Source organism: Euphorbia lathyris, chromosome 8 (genome assembly GCF_963576675.1).
Source record: "Euphorbia lathyris chromosome 8, ddEupLath1.1, whole genome shotgun sequence".
NCBI classification, from domain to species: domain Eukaryota; kingdom Viridiplantae; phylum Streptophyta; class Magnoliopsida; order Malpighiales; family Euphorbiaceae; genus Euphorbia; species Euphorbia lathyris.
In genome coordinates this window covers 18,720,639-18,739,298 of record NC_088917.1, presented here as the reverse complement: position 1 = coordinate 18,739,298, position 18,660 = coordinate 18,720,639, and the positions used below count along the sequence as shown (strand labels likewise).

At 35.7% G+C, this 18,660-nt stretch overlaps 1 long non-coding RNA gene across 2 annotated transcripts; it reads right to left on the bottom strand.

Moving 5' to 3' along the window:
* Positions 1-50: 50 nt before the first annotated feature.
* On the bottom strand, positions 51-7,002 carry LOC136204154 (uncharacterized). 2 transcript variants are annotated; one of them, XR_010675050.1, is made up of 4 exons: positions 6,894-7,002; positions 1,797-2,950; positions 1,247-1,300; positions 77-421 (listed from the first exon to the last, which is right to left on the bottom strand). It is a non-coding gene; the product is annotated as an uncharacterized lncRNA (long non-coding RNA). The 2 variants fall into 2 exon arrangements; XR_010675049.1 differs by lacking the exon at positions 6,894-7,002 and having other exon boundaries at positions 51-421; positions 1,797-2,999.
* Positions 7,003-18,660: the final 11,658 nt, after the last annotated feature.

Genomic DNA, 18,660 nt, shown 5'->3' with positions numbered 1-18,660 from the left:
ACCACATAGCTTTCAAAAACGTGATTAGATGCCACGTACTCAACTCAAGCACAAAAATGATCGGGAAACATAAAAAAGATTTTATTAGAATAAAACCAAACTTAAGTGATTTTATTAGAATAAAACCAAACTTAAGTGATTTTATTAAGACAAATTAAACTTTTATAATCTTTTAAGGACATTATTATGAATTCATAAAACTTTTATAATCTTTTAAGGACATTATTATGAATTCATACGAAGAAATTTACGAATTCATACATGTACTTTGTGACAACATAACATAATTGAGTACTCAAGTCCAGGAATAAGCTAATATAGCATAGGATTATTCCCTTTTTCTTTTCTATCAATTTGCAAGAGTTGATCTCGACTGAATTTAACACCAGTGACTGATTCTTCGTTCCTCTAGATCGATAACCTGTAACATAAGAAATAACTGGTCATACTTCCACTCGTAAAAAAAACAACAATGCATCATTATCTGGTCAAACAACAATGTAGGTCATAAAATTCAAAGTAAAACGAATGGCAATTTATTCACTGAATGAAAATTGCAGCAGATTGAAAACCTTAAGGTTTGGTTCCATCTGAAATATCATTACTTTAAAATGCAGAATGGCACCATAGATAAACTTGGCAGCTTTGATACAATCTGCACCAAATATGCAAGAATTCAACAAAGTAGAAAACATCCTGAACCTGAACCTTTCATTTCAACTTAATATAACCTTCACCTAAACTGCATGAAACATACAAGACATTGACTATGCAACGGAAGAACAACAATCACAAAGGACTCTATCTAGTTAGACATCTTCAAAATAGGACCATGTGTTTTGAGAATCATAGTTGTTAAAAGGCGCTAAACCATAAACCAAAAAAACACGCTTAATACTAAATCATAAATGTCAAAAACACCAAGTTAAGTTCATACTTCATATAGAGACATTAACATGTACTTAACGTCTTAACCTAAGTACCTGACTAATGCTACTAAACTAATAACCATTCATTGTCACTTGATAACATTTGTTTTACACAAAACAGTAAAAAAAGAAAAAACCCTAATGAAAACACAGAGGCGCGCCTTGATTAAGGCTCCCAGGCCCAACCCACACGCCCCAAGTCCACATATGTTATCTAACATAAAGTTGGAAAGGATTAGGAGGTACTTTAAAGTGACAGTATATAATAAAACATGAGGAATTGCATCATAGAACCAAAATTTTTACAAGGAGAATACCTTTGCTTGAATGTTATGGAGGAGGTTATTGTGGTGAATCCTTGAATCCAAACTCTGGAAAACAGGTAAACTGAAGATTAGTTACAATTAAGAAAACCTCTTAGAAATCTTTAAATTACAAAACAGTGAAAAACCATGTAGCATACCAAGTAGATATTAAATCGCAACAAACAATGGAGGATTAATTAGACCACTAAGGTTCCCATCATATGGGTACAAGAATACCCTAGAAAACTTATTAAGCGAGAGTGGCCCAAAATTAGTATCACTGTGACTGATATACACAAAATTGAATTTTTTTGCATTGTTTTCACAAAACAAGGACCTCATTGCAATTTTGCTTGAAAAGGCAGTCTATTACTATTCAAAACAACTCTATAAGCACACATTGGTCCTTAAACACAATAAACTTTAGTCCATTATCAAAATTCCAACCATGTAAGCAATTTTCCAAGGTTCCTATGTTTTCTGATCACAGCAAACATATATAACTTGATTATTTAAGCAAAAGCTGCAAACCATGAAATGTCGAGTTAAAAAGAAAATTTACCTTGTTTATAAGGTTCTTGATCTTCTGCTATAGAGACACAAACGATGGCATTACTCGGAACAACCACGTGCATTAGGATGAATCAAAAGAAATTATTTCTTTCCCTGACTTTCTGAAGTTTAGATATATAAACAGTAATTAACTTGTAACAACTTACAAGAAGACTGATCTTCTCTGTCTCCACCGATGCAACTGGAGCGCCGATCGATCTTCATTATCTCCAGACTAATCTTCTTTGTCTCCACTGATGAAGCTGCAGCGCCAACTGATCTTCTTTGTCTCCATTGATGAAGCTGCAGCGCCGACTGATCTTCTTTGTCTGCACCGATGCAACCAGAACAGGAATTGACATGGTTAGGGTTTATTGGTGAATAAACGTTTCGTCTCAGTGGGGAATTTAAGGATGGTTGCCTCAAAGAGAAAGAGAGGAACACAAAAGGTTCGGGATTTTGGCTCAAAGAGAAAGAAAAGGTTAGGGGGTAGGGATGGAGTACCCCGTAAAAATGGGACTTAATCTTCCATGACCAAGTCAACTCAATTCGAAGAAGAAATTAGTAGCCATTTGAAGCGCTTGGAGATCAAAGAAGAGATCAAAAGCTCCAGTTGCAGGTTTCTCTAGGGTGCCGCCATGGAAGGCTCCAGTTGCATCGGTTTCTCTAGGGTGCCGCCGTGGAAGGCTCCAGTTGCATCGGTTTCTCCAGGGTGCCGCCGTGGAAGGCTCCAGTTGCATCGGTTTCTCTAGGGTGCCGCCGTGGAAGGCTCCCGTTGCATCGGTTTCTCGAGGGTGCCGTCGTGGAAGGCTCCGGTTGCATCGGTTTCTCTAGGGTGCCGTCGTGGATGGCTCCGGTTGCATCGGTTTCTCTAGCGTGCCGCCGTGGAAGGCTCCGGCTGCATCGGTTTCTCTAGCGTGCCGCCGTGGAAGGCTCCGGCTGCATCAGTTTCTCTTGGGTGCCGCCGTGGTAGGCTCCAGATGCATCAGTTTCTCCAGGGTGCCGTTGTGGAAGGCTCTACTTGCAGGTTTCTCTAGGTGCCACCGTCGAAAGCTTCCAAGTAGTCCAGGAAGAGGCAGAGAGTTAAGAGAAGGATGAGATGGTTGTGCTCCTCGGACATTGGTATTGTTGGGGTTTATGAACTAGTCTTCTTCAGTTTAGGTTCTGTGATTGCAAGAGAGGAACAGAGAAAAAGTTTAGGATCAACTTAGTAATCTAAAATGAATCATAGTTATTATTTAAAAGCAAATCGGTACATAATATAATTACTTTTTTTTTTATTAAATTACAAATTAATAAAGTGATAAATACATTTTATTGGACTTGTTTTGCAAAAAAAAAAAAAAAAAAAAAAAAAAAAAAAAAAAAAAAAGTGACATTGGCCGCATATATTAATAATAAGAAGTAGCATTGCATCATTGGCCAATTTGAAAATTTTAGCTTACCAAAAAATTTAAAAAATGGAACTCAGAAGCCTTTTTCTAAAACAAATAATACTACCATAAAAAAAAAAAGTACAAATAATACTTACAAAATAAAATGGATAATAATATTTTGAAATATAAAGACTTAAGAAATGTAATTTGTAAAATTAAAAATTGAAAAAGTATTTAGTATATGCATCAAAAGATTCATGAAGTAGGGTTGGTTGTCACTGTAATTTGTATGGTCCAAAAAGATACATGCAATGCAAATTGAACAAAAACTACATATATGAAATTATAAACACGGATTTGAACTAAAAAGTTCAGAAAATTATGAAAATACTATAGTTGAACTAAGTGAAACAATTGCTATAAAAAAAACTTACAGTTTGCTTTACAATAATAACAATTATCCATACAAATTTGTTCTTAATTACTACCAAAGCCTTGAAAGTTTCAATATATATGTGTAGAATAATAGTAGGAAGAAACAATCAACTAAATTTCAATTACAATTGATATTAAAACTGAGCTATCAAATAATGACCACTAAAATTACAGCAAACTGAGCTATCAAACACTAATCTACAAAAACGTTAATTTATCTCCCTAGCTATCTATCCTTTGTAAAATTGATAACAAAATAAAACTAATAATTAAAAAAGTTATTGAAACTCTCAACATAAGAGCACAAATTATTTAACCAAAATCATCATGAACACGATTTAGGATTAGATCAGTGCAGAACATAATCTAACCCAGCTGAATGAAAATGGAAGGTCTTTTCCAGTTCACAATGGTCCTGTACGAAATTAGCAATTAGTGGCGGTAGAGGACTGTAGCAAATCAGGAACCACAAAACATCCAATTATTACAAAGGTTGGACGAACATATGGACATAGGGACGGGTGGGTGGTGATTAGTTCTAGAAATTTCAAATTTAGGATTTTGACATCAGATTTGAGGGTTTTTATGACTTTAGGGACTGAGGTTGAAGATGACCACTGATGATTTAGAATTAGTTATTATTTTTCTATTTCTTTTCATGTTTAATTGAACAGAACGATGTCGGGACGGATAAAAAAAACCGGACAAACCGATAACCGAACCGAAAACCGATAAACCGAACCTAAAAAATGGTTAACCAAACCGATGGTTTTGTTTTAGGGTTGAAAATGTAGATTGATTTCGGTTTCGGTTTCGGTTTGTAGTGTATAAAAACCGCGGTTAACGGTTAACCAAACCGTTTAATATATATATAATATATTTAATTATTTTATAATACATACAAAATAAATACATAATATACAAATTGTTTAACTTATTATTATATCAATTCTAATTTAATATCTTTTGTTTTCTATTGTGGAACCAAAACTAACCTAAAATCTAAAAGTTAAAATCGTTTTCTCTTCAGCACCACAAAATTAAAAACCCTCGTTTTCTCTTCACGGACAGCCGCCGAACACAGCACCTTCATCTTGCTTCATCCTTTTTCTGTAGCAGCACTGCCGTCGAACTCGTCGCTCCACGCCGAACTCAGCAGCTTCTTTTCTTGCGTCTGATCTCGCTCCACCGCCCAACTCGGTCTTCTTGCTTTTCTTCGACTGCGAAAGCTTCGAAAAGTGGATAGGTTTATTACTTTGTTCTTGTGGTATCATTTGTGCTGTTAAGTTTGGGAAGTCTTGTGGACCTGCAAGTTTTGTTAATTTTGAGTTGGACCTGCGCATTTACTGGGTTTTTGGTTCTGGATTTTGAGAATTTGAAATTAAGGTTTTTGGTTTCTCGTTGCTTCTTCTCAGTTTTGATTTTAGGTTTGGGTAAAAATTGCGGTTAACCGTTGATTTTTGGTTAATCGTTAAGAATTGGTTAAAAACCGTTAAACGAAAAACCTAACCGAAATTAATGGTTAACCGATAATATGATTAACCGATATATGGATCGGTTTCGGTTTGGACGGTTAAAAAACCGATAGTTTCGGTTCGGTTAATTTTTTTACTCCATGGACCGGTTAACCGAACCGTGTCCACCCCTACCACGAAGTCGTTTTATTTGAGAATAAGGAAAAGAAATTAGAAACAAAACCTAGACTATCTTTCTTCCACCTTTGGAATCGGCATTCAACGCTGACAATGGGCAGTGGCGAATCCAGGATTTGAGGGAGCGGGGGGCAAAATTTATACGTAAAAAATTTTTAGACAAAAAATGTAAAATTGTTCAATTTTTTATGACAAAAAATGCAAAATTGTTCAATTTTTGATGACGAAAAATGCAAAATCGTTCAATTGTCATGCATTATTTTCATGATTTTTTTTTGATAAAAAACGTAAATTATAATGTTTCCGACTCGTAATCATCCATTTCCGGGATTCTCGGGTTGTTACGCATCAAATATCCCTAACATTTTGAGTCAGGTGTAATTTTACCCCTAACATCTAAAATGGTGCAATTTTACCTCTAATGTTTGTAGCCAAGAGCAATTTTATCCATAACGTTGATAAATTGGATCAATTTCAAACACTATTATAAAATACAGTCATTTTTTTTCTTTATTTTGCACCAATTTTACCTCTAACGTTGATAAATTGGATCAATTTCAGACACTATTATTCATGATCGAGAAGACAGTTTGATGAATTATTTCTCAAATTGACCCAATTTATCAACGTTAGAGGTAAAATTGCTCTTGGCTTCCAACATTAGGGATAAAATTGTACCATTTTAGACATTAGGGATAAAATTACTCCTGACCCAAAACATTAGAGGTATTTTTGCACTTTAACCCTTATTTTTGGACTTAAATTTTTTTTTTTTTAATGGGATGAAGGGGGGCAAATGCCTCCTTTGACCCCCTACATCCGCCCCTGACAATGGGGGCAAACTCCAAACTTCCAAATCACACTACTTGGGGTTCAAAAAATTTATAGAACTCAGTGGGGGCAAGTGCCCCCGTTATTAAATTTGTCCCGTGAATGCAATGGACGTATCTAAATGGTTGCTGCTATATCCTAAAAATTATATAGGTTTAACATAAATTCATACTACCATGTGTTAAAAATTCCATAAATAAATGGAGTTGACACGATTTGAACACTCAATTACTTAGTCTAAAAATCTCAGATACAATCATGAACTTATGTCTAACTCCTCTAAAAGGCACCTTGATAGGAAAGAGTTGCCTCACATCTATATAACTAACCAATATGGAATATTTAATACATCTCCCTCAAACCCAGGGCTAGACATTTTGAGCATGGACTGCAAATTTGAGGGTGTCCAATTTAACATTCGACGAAGAGACTCTAATACCACCAATTGACCAAAGAGATAAATCTATTTCAAAGAAAACGCAGCAACCTAATTCTCCAGAGAACCTGCTTGGGTATCTCATATATAGAGATGCTGAATTGAGGTAAATTCAAAGTTCAATCATAAAACATTAGTTATCAAAAGGGATGACTTAAACATCAACGTAGCAGCCTATGCCATGTTTACAGGGATTGGTGTCTGAATTTTCACTGTTATTAGTGTTGAATCTTCACTTTGTCTAAAAATCCAAATGAACCAAACTAAATTCAAGAATGGCCAGCCGTACATAAATGTCTAACTTGGCTTATGGATAACATAATATAGTATTCATGTAGATAGATACACCTCAAATTCAACTACCTATATTAACATACCGTATTTCAAGAAGGGAGATCCGAGAAGATGCGGAGGTGGACGACAGAGGGAATTCGGCCATGGATAGGTTTCTTCAATTTCTGTTGTTGAAGGAGAAGAGAAGAAAGAGAGGGAGGTTTAGGGATAGGTTAAGTTAGAAGAGATGAATTTATATCAAAAGGCCTCCTGATTTCAGGCCATGTCCAATATTTACGGGCCTGTATTTCTATTTATAACTAAATATTATGTAAAATTAATGGTGATAATTTCTAAAATAGAAATAAGGATAGAAATAAGGGGTAAATTTCATCCATGGTGTACAACCTTTACCTCATTTCACACTTTGGTGTACAACCTTTAATTTGTCTCAGTAATATGTATGAACTTATAGATGACCTCCCACTTTAGTGTATAGCCGGTTAAAATGACCGGTCAACCCAAAAGTCAATTTGACACATCATCATTTTGTATCTTAATCATAAAAAGGGACCCACACTCATAGTGTAATTACAAAAATAACCCTATTCCTAAATAAAAAGCATTGTATCTCCATTTTTCCCCTTCTCTCTCTTTCCTTTTTTTTCTGTAAATCTTTTCTCTCTCTAACTCCTCTCTCTCCCTCTTCAATCCTTTCCCCAAATTGTTTTCTCTTCAAATCCTTTTTTTCTGCAAAACCAAAAACAACAATAGTCCCAAACAAAGGATCTGCAAAAAAAATTGACATTATATGTCTTAATCCTGTTATGAAAATTGAAACAGTTGAATTAGAATTACCAGGAGGAGGAAATGTAAGTTTAACAATGGTGTTTTCATAAAAAAAAATGGTGTCGACGCCTCGTCGCTTTCTAAAATTTCAACTTTGCCAACAACAGCAGAAAGAAGTTGATCGATAAGTCTGCCCAGCTCTAGCCCACGATAAGCCTCCCACACCACGCTCACTGGAACATCCATCAGAGTCCCCACTGATTGTTCATCTTTCATTTCAACTGGGCAATTTAGAGGCTTTTTTTTTTTCTTTATGGTTGCAAAATGGAATATCCCCTTAGCAAAGTTTTCTCCTCCGTTTTTGTCTCATTATAGAAAAATTTTATGTTAAAAAAATTCTAGGAGTTTCATGGTTGGATTATATAGCCTAGACCATTAAGCTATTCTTTTTGGCTTAATACTTCATTTTTGCACTTATGATATTTTAGTTTACAACTTTGTAGTCAAAACTGAAATTTTAGAGAGTTTAATTGCTTAGAATCAAAATGATTTGCAGAAAAAATGCAGAAAAACTGATTTGAAGAAAGGATTAAAGATAGAGAGAGAAGAGTTAGAGAGAGAAAGAATTTGTAGAAAAAAGGGAAGAGAAAGAGAAGAGAAAGAGAAAGGGAGGAGGGAGAGATAGTCCTTTTTATTTAGAAATGAGGTTAGTTTTGTAAATACACTAAATGTGGTCCCATTTTATGAGTAAAATAAAAAAAATGTTGAGGTGTCCCGTTGACTGGTCATTTTAACCGGCCATACACCAAAATAGGAGGTCACCTATAAGTTCGTACATATTAGTGAGACAAATTGAAGGTTGTACACCAAAGTGTGAAATGAGGTAAAGGTTGTACACCATGGATGAAATTTACCCTAGAAATAAGGATAAAGGTTGGGATATAAATAAGAATAAATGATTGGGATAATGATAGAAATATGATAGTCGAGAATTATTATTCAATGTTTGGTACGTGTGATAGGGATAGGGATAGGGATAAACTAATACATTTTACTATTTTAACCTTTTTTAAACTACATAACGTTAATTTGAGGGAGAAGATGGACTTTTCCATCCTATTAAAATCGCAGGAGCTTATCCTACCTCCTTATACCACCCCCTCTTAGGTATAGGATTTGAGGGGTAAGAGACTTATCCTTCATCTGTCTCACTCTTCTATCTCCCAAAAAAACACGGAATAACTTATCTCGTGTGTTTTTTTTATTCCTATCGCACATTCTATATCCCTTCTAACAAACACCTCGTATGAGATTAAGACAGATTATTATTTTTAAGTCTTAATTCATTTTAATTAAAAATTGATTAATTAGCTTAATCTAAAAGATGAATAATGGACCCAAAAAAAATTTATAATTGAGATTAATATTTAAAAGATGAATAATGGACCCAAAAAAAATTTAATATCTAAACTTATCATCATGTATATACATTAAGTTGTTTTTAGTCATATTACGTCCCTCGCGATTAGAAAAGTCAGTTTCTAACATAAAAACCTGATTAACAAAGCGTTATTTGTTTTGTGTTCAAAATTCGCAATTTTAATTATTCAAAAGTAACTTTTAATTACACGTGTGATATGAATATAGAGAAAATGTAAAATCTTTATTCCGAACGATAAAAAATATAAATTTTGAGACACACGTAAAATAAGTAATGTTGTTAGTCATATTTAATATTCACAACTAACTATTTTGGCATGTAAGGGCTTAATGTGGTAAAAAAAAGATATTTTAATATATTGAAATGAAAGATTAGGTATTTAATGCCCCAAAATCAAAATAATCACGATTTCATGTTTTTTTTCTTTAATTTAACAGGTGCCTTCTATGGTTATTTTGTTTTTTACAAATTACAATTACTTGGTGTGTTTTCACCATTAGATGAAGTATAAAATTAATCCAATGGTAAAAACACACAAAGTAAGGCTTACTTTGTAAAAAACAAAGTAAGCATATCCTTTACCTAATTTAACATATGTCAAATATACATTATTATATATAGAAACAGAGAGACAACTGCTTAGGGCCTTCAACTAATAGGCCCAAATTCTTTAAAAAAAAAAAATAGGAATAAGGTTCAAACTTATTCGTATCATTTTTGAAGAAGTAAATTTGCTTATAATGTATAACATGATAAAGTTGAAGGCCCTAACATTTCTAAGTAGAACCAATTTTACCCGTCTCAGGCAAAAAAAAAAAAAAAAAAATCACTAGACTGGTTTATCATAATTTAACACATTATTTAACTGTTAAATCAAACCTTCTAAACATCAATCATGTCTAAAATGTTTATTGTGTTAGAAATGGTTACTAAAATACTACCAAAGTATCAAAAATTAAGTTTGTAATGTATAAAATAATCACAAAAAACTACATAAATTTTTTATTACTTAGGCTTAATATATTATTTGCCCCCTGAACTTGTTCAAAATGGTTGATTAACCCCCTGAACTTTAAAAGTGTCTCGATAGCCCTTTGAATTTGCATAAAATATTCAATTAGTCCCCTAAACTTGCATAAAATGTAATCAATTAATCACTCGGTTGTAAAAAAGTAAGTTAATTGCGGAAGATATATTGCACGCATCTTAAAAAAATAAAACGACTAAGATCGGTGTGTGCGATTATAATATTAGAGAAGAAAATGTTTTATAGTTGAATAAGTAAGAAATTCTTTTTTAACATGTTTTAATCTATTTTGTGAAGTATGTAATAACATTCTAAGGCACGTGTAACATATTTTCCGCATTTGACTTATTTTTTTACAACCGAATGATTAATTCATTACATTTTATGCAAATTCAGGGGGCTAATTGAACATTTTATACAAGTTCAGGGGCTATCAAGACACTTTGAAAGTTCAGGGGGCCAATCAACTATTTTGGACAAGTTCAGGGGACACAGTTCGAAACGACCTAACAAAATTCTCGAAACTGCTTCAATTTATCAACAAACTTATTTAAAAAGTCTGATGTGACAGTCAAATAACGCTCAAACTAGTCTCTTCAAATGTTTTGTTAAATATGGCTAAAATTTATCCTACTTGAAAACATTAGGTGCAAAATTTTACTATTTCATATGTTACGGATAAGTTTGCACCTCCCTTAGAAAGATAGGGGAAATTTTAGACTTTACCAAAAAAAAAATTGAAAGCAATCGCTGATTTTGAACCCAACGCGTAAAATTTTAAATTCATTTTTTTTCTTTCAGTTTCATTTTTATTCTCTATATGTGTTTAAAATTTTAGAATATATGCCTAAAGAGACATAAATTTATTATTTATTATACTTATAACTATTTATATATAATCTATAATTTATAATATATATATAATTTATAATTATTTATTTATTATTATTATTATTTATATATAATTTATTATTTATCATTATATATATATAATTTATAATTTATAATTTATTATTATTTATTATAATTATAATTATTTATATATAAAATTTATTATTTCAGTTCAATAGTATTCAGCTTGTTAAATTCTGTTAAGTAGAATTCGGTTCGGTTCAGTTCAGTAGTATTCATTTCAGATCAGTTTAGTTTACTTAATTTCAGTAAAAAAGAACAGAGCTTACAAGACTTTGAAAGAATTCAGAATTGTAATGGTATAGGTCATATATGATAAAATAATGAAAAACTATTCTATGTCTACAAATAATTGTCCTATTGGCTATGATAAATTACATCAAAGCTCATCAACTTTACTTTTACTTTCATTAGTCTCTAAATTTCAAATTGAATAGTATAGTGATAACATCCGCCATAAAACATTGAGGATCAAGCTGAAAGTATTACCTTCCGGAAAGGACTCGAAGAGAGAAAAGACAAGACGAAGATCCGCCTTTTTTGAATTTATGGCGTACAGTTGAAAATACGGTGTTGTGCCATAAATCCCTCCTACGATCCGCCCACAAATGCTTAGTTGGAAATATGGTGTCGTATCATGGGTCCATGTCGAGATCCGCCCTTTGAGAAGAATATGAAATTCGCCTCACATGACGATCCACCCTACATGGTGGATCCGCCCTTAAAGAAAGCTAAGCAGGAATACGGCGGAACTCACTATCATTAAGCCATCATTTATGATACCTTAAAGACTGTAAAAGCTTGGAGGTTAGAGGTTAGAGTTAAGCTACATTAAAAGGGCATTACACTTTATTAAAAGGGCATTAAGAGGGAGTTATTACGGTTAGCACTCAAACCTATATAAATACCCTTGTAACACGACGGCAAAGGTACACTGACACACTATTATAAACCCTACTTTGTCATTATAGTTTATTCTTTCGAGAAGTTTACTGACTTAGGCATCGGAGTATCCCCGACCGATCCCAACGGTGCCTCACAGGGACGCTTTACGGTGTTGATTAATTCATAGAATATCAATTGGTGCGGTGATCGTGGAATCCTAATAGTAATAGGGTTACACAACGAACATTCAAACATGTCTTCAAACAATCCCCCTGCCAACGATGACCCTAACATCACTCCCCTTGAACAAATTATGCCACATCTCGATGGTATAGTCCAACCTTCGCATGAATGGTCTCTAATAGGGGTAAAACCCCCTATTTTTGGGTACGGTTTTAGGACGGTTTTTAGCTTTATTTTATGAATAAGCGAGCAATTCTCGCATTTATATGCTTTTGTGTGAGTTAGTTAGAAATTGTATATGTTCTATTTACTTTTCGTTGTTTAGGCTCGTTTTCTGATTATTTTAGGCAAATATGGCCAAATTAGCATGTACGTTAAATTTCCATTATCTTTTATAGCTAATTGATCCGCTAAAAGTCGCACCAAACGAAGTGTTCACTCAAAATGAGCGATTGGCGGGTCAATTCAACCTCGGAACTAATGCTATTTGGAGTTTATGTGCATGTGTAGGTTAAAACAGGAACGAATTCGGGTGAAAATTACGTTTCGGGACATCCAGCAGTCGCGCAAGGCGTTCTGGGCATTCCCGCTCGTCGAAATGGCCTTTTTGGGGGCAGATCGGCGAGCTGGCACTGCCAGCCCATCGAGCAGGCCCTTAAGGGGCCAGCTCGCGTCGAGCTGGCCTCCAAGCTGGCCAGCTTGGGCGAGCTTCCCTGCGGGAATCAGTCAAAAGACTAATTCCCAGTCCCACGATGCCACAATCGACCCCACGTCTTTCCACCTACAAAAGGATACGAATTAGGTTAGAACGAGGGCTCGAACCGCGTCTATAAATAGGATTTTTCAATTGTAAAATAGATATCTTTTATCTTTGTAATTTTCTTAGCTTCCACCTTGAGAAATCCTCTCCACCTCCTCCATCTCCTTCGAACCTCCATTGAAGACACCTCCGAAGCTCCGTTCACCGAGGATTGCTCAAGTTCCATTCTTAAGTCCTAGGAAGACGCCTACATTGTTAGACAGGTTCCCTGAAAGGGATTTTTCTTCTTTTATATTCTGTCTAGCCTCTGATCCATGTTATGAATCCTAGGCTCATTGTATCTTCGTGACAATACTTTTCATCTTTAATATATATTATAGTTTTGTTTATTCAATTGTTTTATTGCTCAAATCTTTGTCTTACGCTTTGTCTGATTGGTTTAACTCATTCGATAATCCCAAAATTAAGTTGGCACATATTGCGAGCTGAATCTGACCTAGTCAGTGCCTATAGGATTGACGACCCTATAGAAGATTAAGCCCAAATTGCTGAGCCTTAGAGCTAGTTTCGGCCTTACAAGGGAATCACAAACACAACCGTCACCTCAGGTAAGTAAGGAACCGGAAGTGGTAAGCAACCCCGGTCCCGTGTCTGAAACTTCAGCTCCTGGAGTAGCTGTAAAGAAAGTAGTTAGGCCTTATGCACAAAAATTGCCATTTCCCCAGAAACAGAAAAAGGCCAACTTAGATAAGAAATTTGCTAGATTTTTGGAAATCCTTAGTGTTGAAACACCTTTTCCACAAGATTTTGATTTGACAAAAACATCCATGATTATGAGGCAATTAAATTTAAATGCTTTGATTTAATTGTACTAATGTGTTTGTTAAATATTGAGTGCAAAAATATATGTAAAGTAAAGACAGGACAAAAGTCAGCATAAGCAAAGCTGAGTAGAACGGAACTCAGCATGACAGAATGGAAGCTGAGTGGAGTAGAACTCAGAAGCAAAATGAAGCTAACTAAATTTGAAGACTTCTTCAGAAGCGTTTAAACAGAACGGAGCTGACCAAGAAGGAACTCAGCTTAGAAGTTGAACATCCAAAGATAACGAAGAAAGCTGAGTGACAGTCAGGACAGCATGAAGGATCCGTTCACTAAAGGACAAAGTCTGCCAATCTTCTGCACCAATAATTGGAACCTCGAAGACACACAAAAGACTAATTCCAAGAAACATGGGTCGTTGGATTATTGGTAAAAGACAACTGGCGCAAAAAGACAAGCCAGACGCAAGAAGACAAACCTGACGCCTGAAGAAAACAGAGAAAGGGAATGGCGGAACAGTCTGAAGCTGACCAGAAATTGTTCCCCAAAAGAGCCGTTTTGGTGTTAAAGGTAACAACAATTCAAACGATCCAAATCTGCAGTTTCCTTCTATAAAAGGACAATGAAGAACCTTGGATCATCACTCAAGCATCAAGAGAAAAATACAAGGAGAGAAAATCTTGAAAACACTCAAATACAAAAGATCTTACACCAATTTTTCTATTCTCTGTGTAAATGCTAGATTGATTGTTGTGTAATCATCTAAAGTGTTCTTTAGCATAAAAAGAACAAGTTTGTGATCAATAGGAATATTGAGAGTGTTAAGCTGAGTGCTTGGTTGTAAGCATTCAGTTGTAGAGAAATCTAGGTGCTGGGTTGTAGCACTTAGTAGGAGTTGAGTAGACGAATAGAGGAAGGTACTCTTACATATTCAACTGCCTTGTAATTGGTTTGTGCTCTACCGTTAAAGAGCTCAGTATTGGATTCAAAAAGCCCGGAGGACTCTGGGGACTGGACGTAGGCAGAGAGGCCGAACCAGGATAAGTGATACTGAGTAATCTCTGAACTCTCTCTTATATTGCATGTGTTGTTTGCTATATTTACTCAGCATATAAATTGCCTAAGCTGACCTTGAGTAAATAAGTGGTGCTGAGTTAGAAGCTGACCTCCAAGAGTGTCAACTCTCAACTCACAAGAAAACAACTTTAGTCAACATCTGACTAAAGCTGTCTTGAAACATATCTCACCAAGCTGACCAAAAGCTGAGTTAATAAACTCTCAAAATAACTTCCAGTCAGCTTAATTAAAACGCGAAAAAGTTATATTAGTTCCTAACCCCCCCTTGGAACTAATTACTAGGGACCAACAAGTGGTATCAGAGCCTAAGCTCACTACTCAAAGATCTAACAATCTTGAGCTGATCCCTAAAAAATGGGTGAGAATAGCACTCGTTTCCTTCCAGGAAACCAAACAACACAGATACTCCCTGAGGGATTATCAATCACTAGACCTCCCCTATTCTTTGGGTTAAACTATACATTCTGGAAGAATAGGATGAAGAACTTTATACAAGCCACAAACATGAGTGCTTGGCTTGCAATTGTTCAAGGTCCACATATGCCATACAAAACTGTTAACAATGAGAAAATTGTTAAAAGTGAGGCTGAGTGGATAGAGGATGACCTCAGAAAATTACAAAATAATGCTTCGGCTATAAATATGCTTCATTGTGCGTTAGATGCTGCAGAATACAATAAGATTTTAGGTTGTGAGTCAGCACAGGAGATTTGGAAGAAGCTTGAAGTAACCTATGAAGGCACAAGCAAAGTTAATGAGTCTAAAGTCAATCAACATATGAGACTCTACGAACTGTTTGAGATGAATGAGAATGAAGACATCTCAGAAATGAACGCAAGATTCACAAACATTATAAATGAGCTAAAAAGGCTTGGAAAGAACTTCACTGAAGAAGAACAGGTGAAGAAAATTCTGAGAAGTCTACCCAAGAGCTGGCAAGCAAAGAAAACAGCTGTAGAAGAAGCCCAAGACTTGACTACCTATAAATATGATGAGCTGGTCGGATCCCTGCTGACCCATGAAATCTCTATGAAAAACTTTGAAGCCAAAGAGAAAGAAAAATCAGAAGATAAGAAACAAAAGTCACTTGTCATGAAAGCTGACTCAACTGAAGCGGAGTCAACTGATGATGAGGAATTGGCCATGTTCACCAGAAAGATGAAAAAGCTGTTCAGGAGAAATGATAGAAACGGCAAAAGGTCATTTAGAAGAAATGACAAGTATAAAGCTGAGTCAAGTGACAAGTACAAGAAGGACAGCTCGAAGTCTGTCACATGTTTTGAATGTCATCAAATTGGGCACATCAAGTCAAGCTGTCCCAACCTCAAGAAAGAGAAGAAGGGAAGCAAAAAGGCTATGGTGGCCACATGGAGTGACAGTGATGAGTCAACATCATCTGAGGCCGAGCAAAATTAAACAGCCAACATATGTTTTATGGCAGATGATGGAGCTGACCAATCCCAACCTGAGCAAGCTGACCTTTCTGATGAAACTGACCAGGAGGATCACAACAATGAGGTAACATCCTTACTTTTGCTTAGAAACGAAATGGTAAATGCCCTGAGTGACTTATATACACTAACTAATAAGTGTAACAAAAAGATTAAGGCACTCAGTAGGCGCTGTGATGAGATTGAAGAGGTCAAGCTGAGTGACCTCCGATATCTTCTCCAGGACAACTCTGACTTGCATACCAACATGCAAATCTTACATAAGTTTGTCACGGAGGTTCAATCTGAGTCAAAGAAACTTAGAAAGGATATCACAACGTTACAGAGTCAAGGGAAGGGCTCAAATAGAAATAAACCCCATGCTGAGTACGGAAATACTAGTCAGCATAAGCAATTCACTCAATGTGAGTGTTGTAAAAAAGGGGGGCACACAAAGGATGTGTGTTGGCATAACAAGCGGACTATCCAATGTGACTTCTGCGGAAGAAAAGGGCATACCACAAAAGTATGTTGGCATGCCCAACACAATAATGCTGACCATACTCAGTTCAACTCACAAAGGGTACCTTTTTGTGATTTCTGTGGTAAGCCAGGCCACACCATAAAAGTATGCCGTCACAAGTTAAAATATGATTTTGCACCTGTTTATACTAACAAGAAAGGACCCAAAAGGAATTTGGTACCTAAAAATGAATAGTTTAAACTGCAGGTCAGCTTGACATGCGTGGAGAGGTCAAAACTATGGTATATAGACAGCGCATACTCAAAGCATATGACAGGTGATGAAACTCAGTTCATCACACTAGAGCTTAAACGAGGTGGAAGTGTAAGCTTTGGAGACAACAAGAAGGGTAAGATAGTCGGCTCAGGTACTATCGGAGGTAACCCAACCATTGAGTCTGTCTCCTTAGTTAAAGGTCTCAAATACAATCTGCTGAGTGTAGCTCAGCTTTGCAAGAGCGGCAGAAAGATTGTATTTGATGATACTAAGTGTCAAATACTCGAGGGAAATACAAATGAATTAATATTAACTGCCCCTCGTGTAGAAAATGTATACATGTTGAATTTAGAAAAACAGTTTTCTAAAAACATATGCTTAGTGTCTAAAGAGGATAACTCCTGGCTATGGCATAGAAGACTTGGACATGTTAGCATGGAACTTCTTGCCAAATTAGCTAGAAAGCAACTAGTTGGGGGATTACCCAAATTAAAATTTGAAAAAGATCAATTATGTAAAGCTTGTCAGCAAGGCAAACAAACTAAAAAGTCATTTCATAGCAAAAATATTGTCTCAACCAAGAGACCATTGGAATTGCCACACTTGGATCTTTTCGGACCTATCCAGCCACTCAGCTTGGGAGGTAAGAAATTTTCCTTGGTTATTGTAGACGATTTCTCTCGGTACACTTGGATCATCTTGCTGAGTAGCAAGGATGAAACCTTTGAGATGTTTACTACATTGATCAAAAAGCTTGAAAATGACAAAGACCTAAGAGTAGCTCACATTAGAAGCGACAATGGTGGAGAATTCAAAAACCAACAATTTGATGAATTTTGTGAAATCAGTGGTATTGACCACAATTTCTCCGCTCCTAGAACACCTCAACAAAATGGGGTTGTTGAAAGGAAAAATAGAACTATTGTCGAAATAGCTAGGACTATGTTGAGTGAAAATAGGCTTCCAAAGTACTTCTGGGGTGAAGCTGTTCACACGACATGTTACATACTGAATAGGGCTCTAGTTAGACCTATACTTAAGAAAACTCCATATGAGCTTTGGAAAGGACGAAAGCCCAACATTGGATACTTTCGTGCTTTTGGGTGTAAATGCTTTATACTCAATACAAAAGACAACCTTGGTAAATTTGATGCTAAAGCTGACGAAGCGATCTTTTTAGGGTACTCAACAAACAGTAAAGCATATAGAGTATTTAATAAAAGAACTCAGGTTGTAGAAGAGTCTGTACATGTTGAGTTCGATGAAACTGACCCTACAGGTAAGTCAGCTCAGCCTGAAGAAGATGAACCAAGCTCAGCTTCCGCTGATCAACCAGAAGCCTCTGTGTCATCTATACAGGAGCTGACCCAAGGTAAGCAAGAAATTGAAATATCATTTGCTGACCAATCTATTCCTGTAGAGATTGTAGAAACACCTCTTCCAAACGACTCAACATTGCCCAAGGAAATAAAGATACCAAGAGGACACACAGAAAAGTCCATCCTTGATGCGGCAAATAACAAGTTGATGACCAGAGATCAGCTTAGGAAATACCTCGGCAATGTTGCCTTCGTTTCAATGCTTGAGCCAAAGAATTTTGCTGATGCTGAGCAAGATGAATATTGGATAAATGCTATGCAGGAAGAACTTGACCAATTCACCAGAAATGAGGTATGGGATCTAGTACCTAGACCTAGGAATCAAAAGCCCATAGGAACCAAGTGGGTCTTTAGAAATAAACTAGATGAGCATGGAAATGTGATTAGAAACAAAGCTCGACTTGTAGCCCAAGGCTATAGTCAGCAA